Source organism: Gorilla gorilla, chromosome 11 (genome assembly GCF_029281585.2).
Source record: "Gorilla gorilla gorilla isolate KB3781 chromosome 11, NHGRI_mGorGor1-v2.1_pri, whole genome shotgun sequence".
NCBI lineage: Eukaryota > Metazoa > Chordata > Mammalia > Primates > Hominidae > Gorilla > Gorilla gorilla.
In genome coordinates, this window is record NC_073235.2 from 28,983,669 (window position 1) to 29,004,564 (window position 20,896).

A 20,896-nucleotide genomic window follows, 5' to 3' on the forward strand; every position below is an offset into this window, starting at 1 on the left:
GGGTGCGGTGGCTCAAGCCTGTAATCCCAGCACTTAGGGAGGCTGAGGTAGGTGGATCACGAGGTCAGGAGACCAAGACCATCCTGGCTAACACGGTGAAACCCTGTCTCTACTAAAAATACAAAAAATTAGCCGGGCGTGGTGGCGGGCGCCTGTAGTCCCAGCTACTTGGGAGGCTGAGGCAGGAGAATGGCGTGAACCTGGGAGGTGGAGCTTGCAGTGAGCCGAGATTGTGCCACTGCACTCCAGCCTGGGTGACAGAGTGAGACTCCGTCTCAAAAATAAATAAATAAATAAAAATAAAAATAAAATAAATAAATAAAAATAAAAACACTGATGTCCAGTCCCACCCCCAGAGATGCTAATTTAACTGATTGTGCCAGGGGAGTGGGGACCCAGACATTGATATTTTTACAACTCTCCAATTCATTTCAATGTGTTCACTGGGGTTGAAAGCGACTGGGCTAGGCCAGGTGCCGTGGCTCATACTGGTAATCCTGGCGCTTTGGGAAGCTGAGGCAGGAGGATTGCTTGAGCCCAGGAGTTCGAGGCCAGCCTGGGCAACATAGGGAGAACTTGTCTCTATTTAAAATAATAATAAATAAATAAAAATAAATTAATAAAAATGGACCAAACGGTCTTTAAGGGCCTTTCTTCTCAGGTAAACTCTAGTTCTAAGACTCTCCAGGCCAACGAGGATAAAGCCAATTATCTGAGAAAGCACAGCACAGCTCAGTCCACAGTAAAATAAAGGAGGACTTGATTTGTGGCCACAGCTGCGGCCAGACCAGAGAGGACACCAGGACCCACGGAGTTAGTTATCTGTGTGTGGCCACAAGGAAAGAGACCTGCCCGAGCTGGGGCCTGTGGGATTCTCCTCCTTACTGACCTGGGGGAGGAATAGGTGGGGCTGCCTGGAAATGGGAGCAAACCGCGCCCGGGGCTGGAAGCACCTGCCGAATGGCACAGGGCCAGTGCCCACCACAGTCTCAGTGGAGGTGACGGACTGAAAGAATGACAGAGGACTGGAAGTCTTCGCCTCTGCTGAAGATTTCCGGGTGGGCTGCTGTCAGGATGGTGACCCTGCATGGCCTAGAGCACCTCTGGCATGACAGTGTGGGGAGATCCACCGACCTGCTGCCTGGGGAAACCGGGGAAAATGAGAAAAGCAAACAAACATTTCGAGTCCTGGAAATGGCCCTGAGGGCAAACAAAACAAGAACAAAAATACAACTTTTAAACCAACAGAAGAAAACTTGATGTGCCCAACAGAAAGCAAAGGAGAGGAATGAAAATAAGTGAGAAGCACGTATAAATCGACTGCATTTCTCTACACGAACATGAACATGTGGAAACCCAGGTTAAAAGCACAACAGCACCCCAGTCACTTTAAGGAAAAAGTACTTCGATATACATTTAGCAACACATGTACCAGATCTGTGTGACAAAATTCACAAAATACCGGGAATGTCCATTCTCCCAAAATTGATCTACAGATGTCATGTAATTCCTATCAAAATCCCAGTATGTCTTTTTGTGGACATAAACAAGGTACTATATGTGTGTGTATGTGCGTAAAGGACCTCAAATGACTAGAACGTTTTGGAACAAAGAATTAGAGAAATCGCTCTACCCAGAGTCATGGCTTGTTGAATAGCTACAGTCATCAGACTACGTGGTGCTCATGGAGAAAGAGACACACGGATGGAGCGAAATGGAGACTGTGGAGCGAGACCCACACAGCTACAGCCTTTTGATTTTTGACAAAGATACCAAAGCAATTCAGTGGAGGAAGGAGAGGCTTTTCAACAAAGGGTGCTGGCACAGTGGGGCCTCAATAGGCAAAAAAGTGAACCTCAACCTATATCTCTCACCTCATACAAAAATTAACTCAGCATGGAACTTAGGCCGGGCGCAGTGGCTCACACCCATAATCCCAGCACTTTGGGAGGCTGAGGCGGGTGGATCCCCTGAGGTCAGGAGTTTCAAGACCAGCCTGGCCAACATGAAGAAGCCCTGTCTCTACTAAAAATCCAAAAATTAGCTGGGCGTGGTGGCACACGCCTGTAATCCCAGCTACCCAGGAGGCTGAGGCAGGAGAATTGCTTGAACCCAGGAGGCGGAGGTTGCAGTGAGCCAAGATGGCGCCATTGCATTCTAGCCTGAGTGACAGAGTGGGACTCCATCTCCAAAAAGAAAAAAAAAAGAGAATGGAACTTAGATGTAATGTAAAACTATGAAACAAAACAAAAGAAAGTACAGTTGATGGAAACTGTGAAATAAGATGGAAATAATAACAATAAATGTAATTAGGTTAAGCTTACCGATTTAAAAAGATAAATCTAAGAATTAAAAAACCAATGAGACAATATATTGATTAGAGACAACTTGAAAAGCACCAAAAGACTGAAAATAAAGAATGCTAGAAATTCCATGCAACTTTGAATGAAAAGAAAGCTAAGATAGTGATTCCAGTAACGAATACAATGGAAATTAAGAAAAAAATACCATAAAGAACAATGATGGACATTATATACAGAAAAAATCACTCACATGTAAAGATCTAATTATTATAAAACAATATGTGCCCCTGCAACATAACCTCCAAATACTGCATACAGCGTGACATTTGACAGAAGGGAAAGGAGAAATAAACAACTTTTACTTGTATTTGGAGAGTTTTTAAAAAAATTATCTTATAAACCAATAAATCAGATTTTTAAAAAGTGGATATGTAGATGATCTGAACAATAAAATTAATAAGCTTGAGCGATTCTTTTTTTGAATTGAGTCTCGCTCTGTCACCCAGGGTGGACTACAGTGGTGCGATCTTGGCTCACTGCAATCTCTGCCTCCCGGGTTCAAGCAATTCTCCTGTCTCAGCCTCCTGAGCAGCTGGAACTACAGGTACCCACCACCATGCCTGGCTAGTTCTCGTATTTTTATTAGAGATGGAGTCTCGTCATGTTGGTCAGGCTGGTCTCGAACTCCAACCTCAGGTAATCCACCCACCTTGGCCTCCCAAAGTGCTCGGATTACAGGCGTGAGCCACTGTGCCCAGCCGAGTGATTCTTTTTGAGCACGCTAGGAACATTTACAAAACTATACTGGACCATGAAGAAAGCCTCAATAAATTCCAAGGGATCAATATAATACAGAACATGTCCTCTAGCTAAAAGACAATAAAAGTAGAAATTTCTAATGAAAAACTTTAAAAATGCCATATGTCTGCAAACTAATTAACATATCAGCAGGCAATCATAAGATAAATTAAGAAATTGTAAGGATTATATGTTAATTTGTGTTTCACAGCTACAGCAACACCAGGAGGGAAACTATACCTTTAAATATACTTATCCAGGCTGGGCGCGGTGTCTCATGCCTGTAATCCCAGCACTTTGGGAGCCCAAGATGGGTGGGTCACCTGAGGTCAGGAGTTCAAGACTAGCCTGGCCAACATGGTGAAATTCCATCTCTACTAAAAATACAAAAATTAGCTGGGCATGGTGGTGGGCGCCTATAATCCCAGCTACTTGGGAGGCTGAGGCAGGAGGATCACTTAAACCCAGGGAGTGGAGATTGTGGCGAGTCAAGACTGCACCATTGCACTCCAGCCTGGGCAACAAGAGCGAAACTCCGCCTCAAAATAAATAAGTAAATATTCTTATCCAGAAACAAAAAGTTAAAAGCAAATACATGTTATTCAGGGTTCTCCAGGGAAATGAAATTGACCGAATAGAGAGAGAGATTTATTTCAAAGAAGCAGCTCACATAATTGTGAAGGCTGGTAAGTCTAAAATCTGCAGTGTGGGCCTGCAGGCTGGAGACTTAGGGAACACCCACAGTTTGAGTCTGAGTGCAGTGTGCTGGCAGAATTCCTTCTTTCTTGGGTAGAGTCAGCCTTTATTAAGACCTTCAACTGATTGGATGCAGCCCACCTGCATTATGGAGGATAACCTGCTTTACTCAAAGTCCACTGGTTTAAGTGTTAATCTCATCCAAAAAAACATCTGCCCAGAAAACATTCAAAAAGATGTTTGACCAAATATCTGGATACTGAGGCCTAGCCAAGATGACACATAAAATTAACCATCACGAAGGGTCACGGGTTGAATTGTGTCCTCCCAAAATTCACACACTGAAGCCCCAACCTCCAAAAACTCGGAATGTGACCTTATTTGGAAATGGGATTGCTGAGGATATAATTAGTTAAGACAAGGTCAATACAAAAGTTAGCTGGGTGTGGTGGTGGGTGCCTGTAATCCCAGCTACTCAGGAGGCTGAGACAGGAGAATCGCTTGAACCCAGGGGACGGAGGTTGCAGTGAGCCGAGATCAGGCCACCGCACTCCAGCCTGGGCGACAGGGCGAGACTCTGTCTAAAAAATAAATAAATAAATACATACATAAATAAAAAGACAAGGTCATTCTGGAATAGGGTGGACCCCTAAAATGACTAGTGTTCTCATAAAAAGGAGAAATTGGGGCACAGACATGAACGGAGAGAAGACAACGTGAACACACGGGGAGAACACCACATGAAGATGAAGGCGGAGGTCAGGGCCACTCAGCTACAAGCCAAGGGCTCCCAAGACGGCCCGCAACCTCCAGAAGCTGGGACAGCAGCCTTGACCAGCTTCACCCTTGCAGCCCTCAGAAGGCAGCAACCCTGCTGACACCTCAATCTTGAACTTCTAGCGTCCAAAACTGTGAAACAATGGATTTCTGTCATTTAGGACACCCAGTCTGTGGTACTTTATTATAACAGCCCTTGCAATCTAATACAGCAGGTGACATGAAATCCTTACTTAAGAAGCTGGAAAAACACCAGATGCAGGATCACGCCTGTAATCACAGCACTTTGGGAGGCTGAGGAGGGAGGATCACTTGAGCTCAGGAGTTCAAGACCAGCCTGGGCAACAAAGTGACCTTCTCTCTACAAAAAATCAAAAGGTTAGCCAGGCACGGCGGCATATACCTATGGTCCCAGCTACTCGGGAGGCTGAGGCAGGAGGATCTCTTGAGCCCAGGAGGTTGAGGCTGCAGTGAGCTGTGAGTGTGCCATTGTACTCCAGCTGGGGCAACAGAGTGAGACCCTGTTTCAATAATTAAATAAATAAATACATACATACATACGAAACTGGGAAGAGAGCAAGTGACATAAAAATCTTACTTAAGAAGCTGGAAAGTGAGTAACACAAACCCAAAGAAACAAGAAGGAGGGAAATATAAAGATAAGGACGCAGAAATGAGTGTAAGAGAGGTGCAAATGATGACATGAACACAAGAAATAACATCAAAAGCAGAGAGGCAGATCTATGAAAAATGCAGATTAGAAAGAGTGACGGGGCGTAGCAATGATTTTACTATAAGCTAATACATTTGAAAGCCTAGGTGAAATACACACATTCCTGAACAAATATAAAATACTAACACTGGTGCAAGAAGAAAACTGCAGTGCCGGTAAAAGCCATTCCACTCCCCTTCAAAAGCTTCTGTCTCATGCTGCTTTGTGTGCGAGTTCTGTCAAAGTTTTAAAGAACAGTTAGTTCCCATCTTAAACAAGTTTCCTCCCCCAAATGGAAAAAGAACAAAACCCACCCAACTCATTTTATGATATTTTGTGCCATGCAGCCAGGCTAGAACTTCTGTACCTCCTGGAGGGAAGCACCCACATCCCTTGGCTCCTGAGTGTGGAAAGCTCTGCCCTCTGGCTCTGTGAAAGCGGCTGTCTCCAGACAGACTCAGGTGCAGGCAGCTCCTTGCAAGGTCGGCAGGGAGAGCATGCCCCATCTGCCCCTGTCTTTTGAAACATCCTTTTTGCCCCATATTGATTGATTGATTGATTAACTGATTGAGACAGAGTCTTACTCTGTCACCCAGGCTGGACGGAGTGCGGTGGCACAATCTCAGCTCATTGCAACCTCTGCCTTCCTTGTTCAAGCAATTCTCCTGCCTCAGCCTCCCCAGTAGCTGGGGTTACAGGCACCTGCCACAAATCTCAGCTAATTTTTGTATTTTTAGTAGAGACACAGTTTCACCATGTTGGCTAGGCTGGTCGTGAACTCCTGACCTCACGTGATCCGCCCACCTCAGCCTCCTAAAGTGCTGGGATTACAGGCATGAGCCACCACGCCTGGCTCCCCATCCTTGATTTGTACATGTTTTTTGTTTTTGTAGATTTAGGGGTGTGAGTATAGATTTCTTGCTTGCATGGATTATGCAGTGGTGGAGTCTGGGCTTCTAGTGGAGCCATCGCCCAAACAGTGAGCCCTGTACTCAAATAGGTGATTTTCAACCCTCGCCCCTTCCCCTCCACCTTTCGCAGTCTCCCGTGTCTAGGATTCCACTCTGTATGTCCATGACAACACCCAGCTTTAGAGTGCACGGCTGAGGGCACAGTCGAGGAGGAGACACCCTTCCCCAGGGGGCACATGCTGGGCCTTCTGGAGGCAGATGAGGGAGAGTCTCTTGGGAGGCTGCAGGCCTGGCGTGCGTGGGGGTGTGTCACGAAGCAGGTGAGCAGTGTCGGGGACAGGCTGGGTTAAGCTTATCCATTGACCATATCTATTGAGTGCCACCTCTGGGCCCAGAGCTGAGCCCAGACAGGCGCATGGGTCAGACAAGGCCCAGGGACACACAAATGGTAGAAGAGAAGCTTTACACAAGCTTGCTTTAACAGAGCCTTTTCACTGACAAAAATAAAAGGACGTGAAAAGAAATTAAAGACTCAATGGGCTGAAGAGTGATCTCTTATTACCGCAACATTTGAGAGCTGATGTCAGATGGCAGCCTGGCTGCAGAGAAGGTACCCAGGCCCTGGGCTCAGTGGCCCTTCCCCAGCTGGTGCCCCCAGCCTTACTGCCTGGCCCTCCTGCACCTTCTTTTCCTTGTCTAAGAACTGGGCTCGGCCGGGCGCGGTGGCTCACGCCTGTAATCCCAGCACTTTGGGAGGCCGAGGCGGGCGGATCACGAGGTCAGGAGATCGAGACCATCCTGGCTAACACAGTGAAACCCCGTCTCTACTAAAAAATACAAAAAATTAGCCGGGTGTGGTGGCGGGCGCCTGTAGTCCCAGCTACGCAGGAGGCTGAGGCAGGAGAATGGCGTGAACCCGGGAGGCGGAGCTTGCAGTGAGCCGAGATTGTGCCACTGCACTCCAGCCTGGGCGACAGAGCGAGACTCCGTCTCAAAAAAAAAAAAAGAACTGGGCTCATCCCCGTCTATCCCCAGTGGCTGTGGGGATGAAAGGAAGGCCAACCCCTGCAAGGCCTGGTGCCTGGAGCTGGCCCTGGGTAGACGCCTCCCTCCCCTTCTTCCTGACCCTTCACGCAGAGCCCAGGACGCAATGGTCACTATGGCTAAAATCTCTTTGGAGGAGGGAGAGATCAGTGCAGGCTAAAGCCATTGGTGAGAGTGGAAGAATTCAGTTCTCCAGCGGAAGGCAGCAATATGCAGAGAGCCCTGTGATGGGGCTGCCGGAGCCGAGGCCTGGGGGTTCAGTCCCCTGAGAAGCCCCCACCAGCTTAGCCTGGGGGACGAGTTATGGGAAGGACAGATGAGAAACTGCTAACTAAACAAGGCCAAAAGGACCAGGGCAAGCTGGGGGAGACCATGGAGGCTGTGGAAGGAACAGGCTGACTAAGCCTCAGGGAGGCCAAGAGAGGCTAAGCAGGGAGCCAGGTCCTAGGAAAGAAACAGCACCCAGCTCTGGGGCCATGCTGGGGAGGCTGTGGGTAGAGGGCTAGGGTACCAGGCCATATTGAGAACCTTCATTGCAGGCCCATGCCAGGCACCTGACCCACAGTGACCTGGGGCTTCACAGAGCAACCAAGGGAGGAACTGCCGACTCCATTCTGATGAAGGGAAAAGAGCCTCTGGGGGGCTCCCTACATCACTGCTATTGGAGGAGTCTGGGTAGGAATGCAGCAGGCTCCAAAGTCCCTGCTGTGTCCCGTGGGACATGGAGCCAGGTGGCGGGTCAGGGAGAGGAGTGGTGCATGGTTGGGCAGTGGCAGGACCTAGGCTCTGTCAATATTTGGTGTGGGTCAATCATTAGCCAACCTCAGCCTTGTCCCCCCACAGGTTCCTCAGGTGGGTTCTGGGCTAGGCCCTGCCCTGCTGGGGGCTCCACAGGGCTTGGCCTAGTTTGGACGAGTCGGGTGGGCAGCCCCTGGCCTCTCCACTCAGGAGACTCCCCACCCACAGGGCTGCAGTCCTGCCTCAGGGCTGAGCAAGCAAACACGTAAGAGCACTGCACAGTTGAAAAAATGAGTTTTAAAACAATCTGCCAAGAAAAAAGATGTCAAAGTAGTCATCACGGGAAAAGTCAGAATTTTGGTGGACTTCACTGCACTTATTCTGTGGCTACTAATTTTAAATTATGTATGTAGGGGAGGGGAGCACACCATAATCTTTCTAGTGCCCTGAGGCTCTTAAACCAGGCTCTGTTCACCTGGACCTGGTCCATGGGCAGGGGACTGTTCTAGGCCCTTTATATGCATTGTTTGATTTAATCCTGTAAGTGACTTTTTTTTTTTTTTTTTTTGAGACAGAGTCTCACTGTCACCCAGGCTAGAGTGCAGTGGTGCGATCTCACTATAACCTCTGCCTCCCAGGTTCAAGTGGTTCTCACGCCTCAGCCTCCTGAGTAGCTGGGACCACAGGCGTGCACCATCATGGCCGGCTAATTTTTGTATTTTTAGTAGAGATGGTATTTCGTCATGTTGGCCAGGCTGGTCTCTAACTCCTGGCCTCAAGTGATCTGCCTGCTTTGGCCTCCCAGAGGGCTGGGATTACCGGTGTGAGCAACTATGCTGGACCCTCTAAGTGATCTTAAGAGATGCGTGCTCTTGCCTTCCCATGTTAGCCCCCTAATGTAACTGGCTCAGAGATGTACACAGCGAATACAGACAGAATGGGGATGTGCCTCCAAATCTGCCTGACTTCAGGAGGGGTCCCTTTAGTTAACATTGGCCCTGGAGAGACCTCAGTGGAGTGGGGAACTGGGCAGGAGTCTAGCGGGGCTGAGGTGGGAGGCAGGCTTCCTGCCAGTTCTGGCAGAGGGTGGGGCTGAGTGGGGTGGGCCATGGGCCAGCAGGGTCCTCATGGCTGGCTGCAGATGGAGTTCTAGGTCTATTATCAGGGTGGTGGACGAGGGAGGGACAACAGCTCTCTGGGATCACGTGTGTGTGCTATAACATGGGCTCCAGGCCACCTGCCTACAGAGAAACTATGCTGTTTGGGGGGCGTCACCTCACCCCACAATTGGCCTCACATTCATCAATTGTCCCTCATTTGGGCAAGAAAACCCAGGTCACACACAACTTGGTGGGAGAGCTAGGCCTAAAACCAGGTCCCCTGGCTTGGTGTCCAGTGTTCTTTCCTGTGCACCTGTCCCGCCACCCTGGACAGTAAGTGTGAGGGCCACAGTGTGGACTCTGAGGCCCCAGGAGCCTTCAGCAGGCCACAGCACACACACATGCCAAAAACAAGTTATACATACCATGTGGTAAAAAAATCAAATAGGACAGAGGACTTCATATGAGTGGTTGTACTTGGCTATCCCATCCCTCCTTACCCTTACTCTTTTTGCTCTCTGTATGCTATAATTTGAGTACTTTCTATTATCTTTCTTCAAGTTCATCAATTCTGTCTTCTCATGTGTCCAAACCCTGTGAAACTTGGCCAATCAGTTAATAATTTCAGATGATAAACCCTTCAATTCTAGAATGTCCACTTGATTCCTCTCTACAGATTCCATTTCTCTGTAAAAATTCTCCATCTTTTCACCTATTTTCCCCATTTTTCTTCTATTTTCTTTAATATATTGCTATAGTTATTATCTTATCCAACATTTGGATCATCTGTGGGTCTATGTCTATTGGCTTTTTTTCTTTTGACTATTGGTTCTATTTTCCTTTTTATTTGCCTGTCTTGTAATTTCCACAGTATGCAGAAGACAATTTATAAAGGAACCATAGCAACCAAATATTATATTATTTTCTTGTCAGGAAAGTCTGCCCTTTCGGGTTTAATTAACAACAAAACTGGGATGAAGCTGGGCTGCAGTTTTAGTTATAATCAGTCCATATCAGGTTTCAAATGCTTGATGGGACAGCCTGAGTGCCTGGTAAGTCTGTCTTGTCAATCCCAAAGATGTAGGAGAGTCATTCTTCCGTTTGGCAGTTTTAACTCTGCTCCTTAGTTTCCTATCCCCTGCTGCTTCCAAATTTCGCAAATGTCTTGAGAAGGAGACTGGCAGTTTGTTCAAGACTGTCCCCCTTCCTGGGGAGGACTTTGCTTCCCAATTATCCAAGACTAAAGGAGATTAGGCTCTAGTTTAAAAACTCCCTAGTATCTTGTGAAGCTTCCAGATGCAGCGAAACAGCAAATGAACTGGGGGAAGGAGGGCAGCATGGTTGTCACACTTTAAAAAAATTAACAGATTTTAGGTCAGGCATGGTGGCTCATGCCTTAAGTAATCCCAGCACTTTGGGAGGCTGAGGCAGGTGAATCACTTGAGGTCAGGAGTTCAAGACCAGCCTGGCCAACATGGTGAAACCCCGTCTCTACTAAAAATACAAAAATTAGCTGGGTGTGGTGGCATACTCCTGTAATACCAGCTACTTGGGAGGCTGAGGCAGGAGACTCACTTGAACCCAGGAGGTGGAGGTTGCAGTGAGCCAAGATTGCACCACTGCACTCCAGCCTGGGCAAAAGAGCGAGACTCCATCTCAAAAAACAACAACAAAAATTAACGTATTAACATATTTTATTTTTCAGAGCAGTTTTAAGTTTATAGAAAAGTGAATAGGTGGCTGGACACGGTGGCTCACACCTGTAATCCCAGCACTTTGGGAGGCCGAGGTGGGTGAATCATGAGGTCAGGAGTTCAAGACCAGCCTGGCCAACATGGTGAAACCCCCGTCTCTACTAAAAACACAAAAAACTAGCTGGGCTTAGTGGGGGGTGCCTGTAATCCCAGCTACTAGGAAGGCTGAGGCAGAAGAATCACTTGAACCCAGAGGTGGAGGTTGCAGTGAGCCGAGTTTGCACCACTACACTCCAGCCTGGGCGACAGAATGAGAATTCATCTCAAGAAAAAAAAGAAAAGAAAGAAAAAGCGAATAGAAGGTACAGAGAGTTCCCATATGCCTTCCTAACCCCAATAGAGTTTCTCCTATTATTAACATGTTGTATTAGTGTGGTACATTTGTTATAAGTGACGAGTCAGTATTGATATATTATTAACTAAAGTCCATAGTTTACATCAGAGCTCACTCTGTGTTGTCCATTGTATAGGTCTTGACAAACATATGACATGTATCCACCATCACAGCATCATAAACAATAATTTCACTGCCCTAAAAATATCTTATTCTCTCCACCTATTTATCCCTCCCTTCCTTCCTGCCTCCACCCAATCCCTGATCTTTTTTTTTTTTTTGAGACGGAGTCTCACTGTGTCACCCAGGCTGGAGTACAGTGGCACGATCTCGACTCACTGCAACCTCTGCTTCCCGGGTTCAAGCAATTCTCTGCCTCAGCCTCCCGAATAGCTGGGATTACAGGTGCCCACCACCACACCCAGCATTTTTGTATTTTTAGTAGAGATGGGGTTTCACCATTTTGGCCAGGCTGCTCTTGAACTCCTGACCTTGTGATCCACCATCTCGGCCTCCCAAAGTGCTGGGATTATAGGCGTGAGCCATCGCGCCCGGCCTGATCTTTTTACTATCTCCATAGTTTTGCCTTTTCCAGAATGTCATGTAGTTGGAATCACACAATAGGTAGCCTTTTCAGATTGGCTTCTTTCACTTGGCAATAAGCATTTAAGATTCTTTCATGTCTTTAGTGGCTTGATAGCTCATTTCTTTTTATTGCTGAATAAAATTCCATTGTTTTGATGTACCCCAGTTTATTTATTCAACTACTGAAGGACATCTTAGTTGCTCCCAACTTGTGGCAATATGAATAAAGCTGCTCTAAATATCTGTGTGGGTGCAGGTTCTTATATTAACACAAGTTTTCAACTCATTTGGATACAAACCAAGGAGTATGATTGCTACATTTTATGGTAAAAGCATGTGTAGTTCTTTTGTTTTTGTGAAGATGGGATTTTGCTATGCTCCCCAGGAGGGTCTTGAACTCCTAGCTCAAGTGATTCTCCTGCCTCAGCCTCCCAAAGCACTGGGATTAAAGGTGTGAGCCACCACACCTGGCCTATGTTTACTTTTGTAAGAAACTGCCTTCCAAAGTGGCTGTGTTCTATTTTGCATTCCCACCAGCAATGAATGAGAGATCCTGTTGCTCCCCACCCTTGCCAAATTTGGTGTGGTTGGTGTTTCAGATTTTTGTCATTCTAATAGGTGTCAGTGGCATCTCATTGTTTTAATTTGTAATTTCCTAGTGACATCTGATGTTGGATATCTTTTCATAAGTATATTTGCCATCTGTATATCTTTGATGAGATGTCTGTTCAGATCTTTTGCCTCTTTTACATTTTGGATTGTATGTTTTCTTACTGTTGAGTTGTAAGATTTTGTGTGTGTATCTATATGTTTTGGACACCCATCCAAATATATAGGTATTTTGCAAAGATTTTCTCCCAGTCTATGGCATGTCTTTACATTTTCCAAACTATCTTTCACAGAGCATGTGTTTTTAATTTTAATGAAGTCCGGCTTATCAATATTTTCTTCCATAGATTGTGCCTTTGGTGTTGTATCTAAAAAGTCATTGCCAAACCCAAGGTCATCTAGATTTTCTCCTACATTTTCTAGAAGTTATAGTTCTGCATTTTTCATTTAGGTCTATGATCCATTTTGAGTTAATTTTTGTACAGGTGTAAGGTCTGTGTATGCTTTTTTTTTTTTTTTTTTTTTTTTGGAGACAAGGTCTGGCTGTGTCCCCCAGGCTAGAGTGGAGGGGTGTGCTCTCAGCTTACTGCAACCTCTGCGCTCAAGCCATCCTCCCACCTCAGCCTCCCAAATAGCTGGGACTACAGGCGCATACCACCATGCCCAGCTAATTTTTGTATTTTTTGTAGAGACGGGGTTTTAACATGTTGCCCAGGCTGCTCTCGAACTTGTGGACTCAAGCAATCCGCCCTCCTTGGCCTCCTGAAGTGCTGGGATTACAGGTGTGAGCCACCACACCCAGCAATGGATTCATTTTTGCATGTGGATATCCAGCGGTTCTAGCACCATTTGTTGAAAAGACTATCCTTTCTCCATTGAATTGCTTTCGCTCTTTTGGCAAAGATCAGCAAACTTTATTTGTGTAGGTCTATTTCTGGGCTCTCTGTTCTGTTCCATTGATCTATTTGTCAGTTCTTTCACCAATACCACACTGTTTTAATTACTGTAGCTTTATAGTAAGGCTTGACATCAGTATCAGTTCTTCAATTTGTTCTTTTCCTTCAATATTGTGTTGGCTATCCTGGCACCTTTGCCTTTTCATATAAACTTTAGAACCGCTGGGCGCAGTGGCTCACGCCTGTAATCCCAGCACTTTGGGAGGCTGAAATGGGATGATCACTTGAGGCCAGGAGTTCGAGACCAGCACGGCCAACACAGCAAAACTCGTCTCTACTAAAAATACAAAAAGTTAGCCAGGTGTGGTGGTGCACACCTGTAATTCCAGCTACTCAGGAGGCTGAGGCAAGAGAATCGCTTGAATCTGGAAGGCAGAAATTGCAGTGAGCCGAGATTGCACCACTGCACTCCAGCCTGGGTGACTTTATAAATAAGACTCTGTCTCAAAAAATAAAAAACTGTAGAATCGGTTTTCCAATATCTATAAAATAACTTGCTGGGATTTTGACTGGGATTACATTGAATCGATCAAATTGCAGAAGAGACATCTTGACAACACTGAGTCAAGATCTCTGTGATGGGATGGATATCTCTCCATTTATTTAGATCTTTGATTTCTTTCATCAAAGTGTTGTAGTTTTCCTCATATAGAACTTTTACTTATTTTGTTCAATGTATACCTAAGTATTTCATTTTTGGGGGTGCTAATGTAATGGTATTGTGTTTTTATTTTATTTTTTTCTTTTTGAGATGGAGTTTTGCTCTTGTTGCCCAGGCTGGAGTGCAATGGCACAATCTCAGCTCACCGCAATCTCTGCCTCCTGGGTTTCAACAATTCTCCTGCCTCAGCCTTCTGAGTAGCTGGGATTATGGGCATGTGCCACCACACCCGCCTAGTTTTGTATTTTTAGTAGAGATGGGGTTTCTCCATGTTGGTCAGGCTGGTCTTGAACTCCCAACCTCAGGTGATCCGCCCGCCTCAGCCTCCCAAAGTGCTGGGATTACAGGTGTGAGCCACTGTGCCTGGCCTATGTTTTATTTCAAATTTGACTTGTTTATTGTTGGTATAGAAGAAACAATTGACTTTTGCATATTAACCTTGTGATTAATATGCAACCTTGCTATAATCACTTATTCATTTCAACTAAATGAAAATGAAAATTGCAATGCTGGATTGCAAGCTGGCTATAATAACTTATTCATTCCAGGAGGTTTTTGTTTTTAATTCTTCGGGATTTTCTACATAGACAATCACATTATCTGTGAACAAAAACAGTTTTAGCTCTTCCTTCTCAATCTGTATGCCTTTCATTTCCTTTTCTTGTCTTATTGCATTAACTAGGACTTCCAGTGCAATTCTGAATGGTAGTTCTGAGAAAGGACATCCTTTATCTTGTTACTGATCTTGGTGGGAAAACATCTAGTTTCTCACAATTAAGTATGATGTTAACTGTAGGGTTTTTGTAGATGTTCTTTATTCAAATTGAAGAAGTCTATTCCTAGTTCTCTGAGAGTTTCTGTTATAAATGGGTGTTGGATTTTGTCAAATGCTTCTTCTGCATTTATTGATATGATCATGTGGGTTTTCTTCTTTAGCCTGTTGATATAATGGATTACATTAATTGATTTTCAAACGTTGAACCAGACTTGCCTATCTGGAATCAATCCTATTTGGCCATGGTATGTAATTCCCCTTATGCATTATGCACTGTTGGATTTGATTCACATATATATATATGTGTGTGTGTGTATATATGTGTGTGTGTGTGTGTGTGTATATATATATGTATATATATACACACACACATATACACACACATTTATATATATAAATATATATATATTTATACACACACACACACACACATATATTTTTTGAGATGGAGTCTCTCTCTGTCACCCAGGCTGGAGTGCAGTGGTGCGATCTCAGTTCACTGCATCCTCCACCTCCCAAGTTCAAGCAATTCTCCTGCCTCAGCCTCCCAAATAGCTAGGATTATAGGCGCACACCACAACACCCAGATTTTGTGTGTGTGTGTGTGTGTGTATTTTTAGTAGAGACAGCATTTCACCATGTTGGCCAGGCTGGTCTCAAACTCCTGACCTCAAAACGATCCGCCTGCCTTGGCCTCCGAAACTGCTGGGATGACAGGTGTGAACCACAGCACCCAGCTTGATTCACTAATATTTTACTGATGATTTTTGCGTCTATGTTCATGAGACATATCAGTCAGTCTGCAGTTTCCCATTCTTGTAATGTCTTTGTCTGCTTTTGGTATTAGGCTAATGCTATCTTCATAAAATGAGTTCAGAAGTATTCCTTCTGCTTCTTTTTTCTGGAAGAAGTGTTTGTTGTTGTTGTTGTTTTTGGTTTTTGAGACAGAGTCTCACTCTGTCACCCAGGCTGGAGTGCAATGGTGCGATCTCAGCTCGCTGTAACCTCTGCCTCCTGGGTTCAAGTGATTCTCCTGCCTCAGCCTCCCAAGTAGCTGGAATTACAGGTACCTGCCACCACACCTGGCTAGTTTTTGGTTGTTTTTTTTGTTGTTGTTGTTGTTTGTTTTTGTTTTTTTGAGACGGAGTCTTGCTCTGTGGCCCAGGCTGGAGTGCAGTGGTGCGATCTCAGCTCACTGCAAGCTCCGCCTCCCAGGTTCATGCCATTCTCCCGCCTCGGCTTCCCGAGTAGCTAGGACTACAGGCGCCTGCCACCACGCCTGGCTAATGTATTTTTAGTAGAGACAGGGTTTCACCATGTTAGCCAGGATGGAATCAGTAGTGATGATTTCTTTTTCACTTCTGATATTAGTGATTTGGGTCTTCTCTTTTTTTTTCTTAGTTAACCTGGATAGAGTTTTAACCCTTTTGTGAATCTTTTTAAGAACTAGCTTTTGGTTTTGTTGATTTTTCTCTATTGATTTCCTGTTTTCAATTTCAGTGATTTCTCCTCTAATTTTTATTATCTTTTTTTCTTCCCTACTTCGGGTTTACTTTGCTCTTCTTTATCTAGTTTGCTAAAGTGGAAGCTTAGATTGCTGATTTTAGATATTTCTCATTTTCTAATATATGTATTCAGTGATCTAAATTTCCCTCTAACACTGCTTTTGGTGCATCCCACAAATTTTGATAAGTTGTATTTTCATTTTCATTTAATTGAAAATATTTTAAAATTTATCTTGATACTTCTTCTTTGTCCCAACATGTCATAAGTGTGTTGCCTAATCTCCAAATATTTTGGGGTTTTTAGCTATCTGTTATTGATTTATAGTTTAATTCCATTGTGGTCTGAGATCATATTTTGTATAATTTCCATTCTTTTAGATTTATTAAGGTGCGTTTCATGGCTGAGAATGTGGTCTATCCTGGTGAATGAATGCTCCAAGTGAGCTTGAGAATGTGTATTCTGCTGTCATTGGATGAAGTATTCTATAGATGTCCATTAGATCCAGTTGACTGATGATGCTGTTGAGTTCTACTATGTCTTTGCTAGTTTTCTGCCAGCTGGATCTGTTAAATAGAGGGGTACTGAAGTCTCCAACATAAAAATGAGTTTGTTTATTTCTCCCTGCAGTTCTATCAGTTCTTGCCTCATCTTGGGACACCGTGTTGCTAGGTGCACACACTTTAAACATTATTATATCATCTTTGAGAATTGACCCCTTTATGGCTATGCAATGCCCCTCTTCATCCCTGATAACATTCCTTGCTCTGAGGAAGTCTACTTTGCCTGAAATTAACACAGCCACTCCAGCTGTCTTTTGATTAGTGTTAACATAGTATACTATCTCCATCCCTTTACTTTTAATCTATTTCTTTATATTTAAAGTATATTTCTTCCATTTCTATTCATTGCCCTTGATTTGTTTTGTTCTTTCTAGCCTTTTCAGGTTGTGTGTGTGTGTGTGTGTGTGTGTGTGTGTGTGTGTGTGTTGTGTGTGTGTTTTGCTTTCTCTGGTTTTAATCAAGCATTTTATATTATTCCCTTTTTACTGCTCTCTTATCATACAAATTATACTTGTGGGGTTTTTTAATGTGTGTGGTTTCCCTTGACTTTGCAGTAAATATTTACATCTAATTCAAGTCTTCTTTCATAAAACACTTTACCACTTCATGGGTAGTGCAAATACCTTATGAAAAAGTATTCTCAATTCCTCTCTTCCATCTTTATAACACTGCTGTCGTTCATTTCATTTATCCATAAGCTGTAATCACTATTATTAACTGAAAAAACTTTTACCTGTTAGTTAAAAATGATAAAGCTAAATTTTTATTTTACCTTCATTTATTTCTTCTCTAACACTCTTCCTTTCTTTATGTAGATCTGAGTTTCTGACCTACATAATTTCCCTTTCCTTCTGAAGAATTTAACACTTCTTGCGAGGCAGGTCTACTGGTGACAAATTCTCTCAATTTTTGATTGTCTGATAAAGTCTTTACTTCTCCTTCACTTAAAAAAAAAAAAACCTTTATTGTATTTCCAGTATCTCCTTCACCTCTGAAGGATAAAATTTGGTGAATACAGAACTCTAGGTTGATGGGTTTTTTTTCTTTCAACGCTTTAAATCCCATAAACCACTCTCTTCTTGGGTGCAGTTTCTGATGTGAAGCATGATATAATGCTTACCATTGTTCCTCTACAGATAAGATGTTTTTCCCCTCTGGCTTCTTTCTATATTCTTCCCATGTCTTTGATTTTTGCAGTTTGAATAGATATTCTTAGGTGTAGATTTTTTGGGGTATTCATCCTGTTTGGTGTTCTCTGGGCTTCCTACACCTGTGGTTTGGTGTCTGCCATTAATTTTGGAAAGTTCTGTTATTACTTCAAGTATTTCTTCTGTTTCTTTCTTCTCTGTGTGGTATTCCCATTATGTGTACACTATCCTTTTATACCTTTGGTATTTGTCCCACAGTTCTTGAATATTCTATCCCATCATTTCCATTATTTCTTCCTCTCTGCATTTCAATTTTAGGAGTTTCTATTGACATTCCTTGAAGCTCACTGATTCATTCCTTGGCCATGTCCCATCTATTGATGACTCCACTAAAAGCATTCTTCACTTCAGTTACAGTGTTTATTTTTATTTCTAGCATTTTGTTTTGATTTTTTCCTTTTTTCTTTTTATAGAGACAAGGTCTCACTATGTTGCCCAGCCTGGTCTCGAACTCCTGGGCTCAAGTGATCCTCCTCAGCCTCCCAAAGTGCTGGGATTACAGGTGTGAGCCACCGCACCTGGCCATCGCACCTGATTCTTTCTTAGGCATTTCCATCTTTCTACTTACATTACTCCTCTGTTCTTGCATGTTAGCCACTTTTCTTATTTGAGTCCTTAGCATATTAATCAATTATTTAAAATTTTCTGTCTGATAATTCAAGCATCTCTGCCATATCTGTCTTATTCTGATGTTTGTTCTGTCTATTCAAAGTGTATTTGTCTCTTATAAAACATGATGTGTTGGGCAAAAGAAACTGAGGTATACAAGCCTTTTGTGAGGCTTTCTGTACTTTACTTCTCCTTCACTTAAAAAAAAACAACAACAAACCTTTATTGTATTTCCAGTATCTCCTTCACTTTTGAAGGATAATTTGGTGAATACAGAATTCTATCTGGCTAGGAGTTGGGCTGTGTTTACCGTTTGCTCTAGCTGTAGGTGTCAGAGGATAACATTTACTTTGGTGTTCTTGTCTGTGGCTTCCCTGTTGTCTTTGGGTTTCCCTAGAGTCTTCATAAATCAGGTCTGAGATGTGCAGTTCAGTTGTATTCTCATTATTACAGGAGCCCTGTTGATGTGTTAGTGAGGGGTGGAGGGAGAGGAAGCATTCTATAGGTCTCGGTCTTTTAATGAACCTCTGCTGGGGCTGTGACCAGCACAAGGGCTTCTCATTTGTCTTTCCCTGCTGGAGGTGGGCAGGAAGCCTAGAGGAGGCTAGAGTTGGGTATTTCTCTTCCCACATGTCAGGCTCTGGTAAAACAGTTTCTCCTGAGGACAGACTTTGTTAAGAAGAGAATGCTCTGGGTTACTTTTCTTTTCCTCTGCCAGAAGTAGCAGGGAATTTTTCTCTGATCTTTACTGTGACAACTTGGTAAAGCAAAACAAAACAAAAAACTGTGTGGGACCCTGTAAGACTGGCTCCCCTGGTATTTTTAACTCTCTCATGGAGTGCCCAGCAAATCATCAATTAAGTTTTAAGTTTCCCTACCCCGGTACTGGTTCCTGTGGAGTTTTCTACTCCTAGGCCTCTGCTCCAGTAAGTTCTGGTTCTCTGTATGTGCTTCTCTGTCTCTCCATTTTGAGGACAGCAGTTTGCCCTGTGGCCTCAGATCTCTGGTGGATCAAGAAAAGTTGTTGATTTTCAGTCTGTTCAGCGTTTTTCTTGTTGTGAGGTTGGGGGTGATGACTGCTAAGCTCCTTACATGCCAACTGAAAACGAACAGTGTCTTTTGAAGAGTGACAGTTTTTAATTTTGAAATAGTCCAATTTATTTTTTCCTTTATAGGGTTTTTTGTGTCATATTTTAAAACTCCTGTCAAATTCAAAGTCAGGAAGATTTTCTCCTAGAAGTGTTATGGTTTTAGCTCTTACATTTAGGTCTGTGATCCATTTATTTCTTTGTGTGTGGTGTGAGCTAAGTTAGTCAGAGGTTTAATTTTTTATATATCCAGTTGTAAAGATTTCTTGTGACTATCATCCTTTCCTCATTGAATTGCCTTGGCATCTCTAGCAAAAGTCATATGTACATGAGTCTTATCTGGACACCTATCTGTTCCATTGATAATCCGCTCCATTGATTTCTTTGTCTCTATGCCAACATCACATTGTTTTCACTGCTGAAGCTTTATAAATCTTTAAATGATGTAATTCATGCAGCTTTTAAACTTATTTTTCAAAGTTATCTTGTCTAGTCTAGATTTTTTTGCATTTACATATACATTTTAGAATCAGCTTATCGAATTTTACAAAAAAGCCTGCTAGTACTTTGATTGGTATTATAGTAAATTTGTAGATCAATTTGGGAGAACTGATATCTTAGCAATATTGAGTCTTCTGAAACATGAACATAGCATACCCCTCTATTTATTTAGGTCTTTAATTTCTCACAGTAACTGTATCTTTCAATGCAGAGGACTTACACATCTTTTGCCAAAGTTATTCATAAACATTTCAAAATTTTGATGCATTTTATATATTTAAATTTTTTTCTTCAGCCTGTCTCCTTGCTGAGATGCTATTTTTTAAACATTTAATTTCCAATTGCTTGTTGCTAGTTCACAGACATATGACTGAATTTTGCTATTGACATTGTATCCTGCAACTATGCTAAACTAACTTATTAGTTCTAAGAATTCTTCTGCAGGTTCCATATTTTCTACATAATCATGTTGTTTGTGAATAAAGACTGGTTTATTCCTCATTTCCAAACCATATGACTTCCTTAAACGTTTAGAATTCTCTAGTAGAGACATCTTGGTTTGTACTTTTCTTTGTGGGAAGGTTTTTAGCTACAAATTCAGTTTTTAAAAATACATATAGGCATATTCAGGCTATTTCTTCTTGAGTTAGCTTTAGTAGTTTGTGTTTTAT

General features: G+C 43.3%; 1 long non-coding RNA gene across 1 annotated transcript in view; it reads right to left on the reverse strand.

Moving 5' to 3' along the window:
• Positions 1-5,218: 5,218 nt before the first annotated feature.
• The window catches only part of LOC129532208 (uncharacterized), a 37,652-nt gene continuing 21,974 nt past the window's right edge, over positions 5,219-20,896 (reverse strand). The window contains exon 3 of the long non-coding RNA XR_008677852.2: positions 5,219-5,522. This is a non-coding gene — a long non-coding RNA (uncharacterized lncRNA). The remainder of the gene's footprint in view (positions 5,523-20,896) is intronic.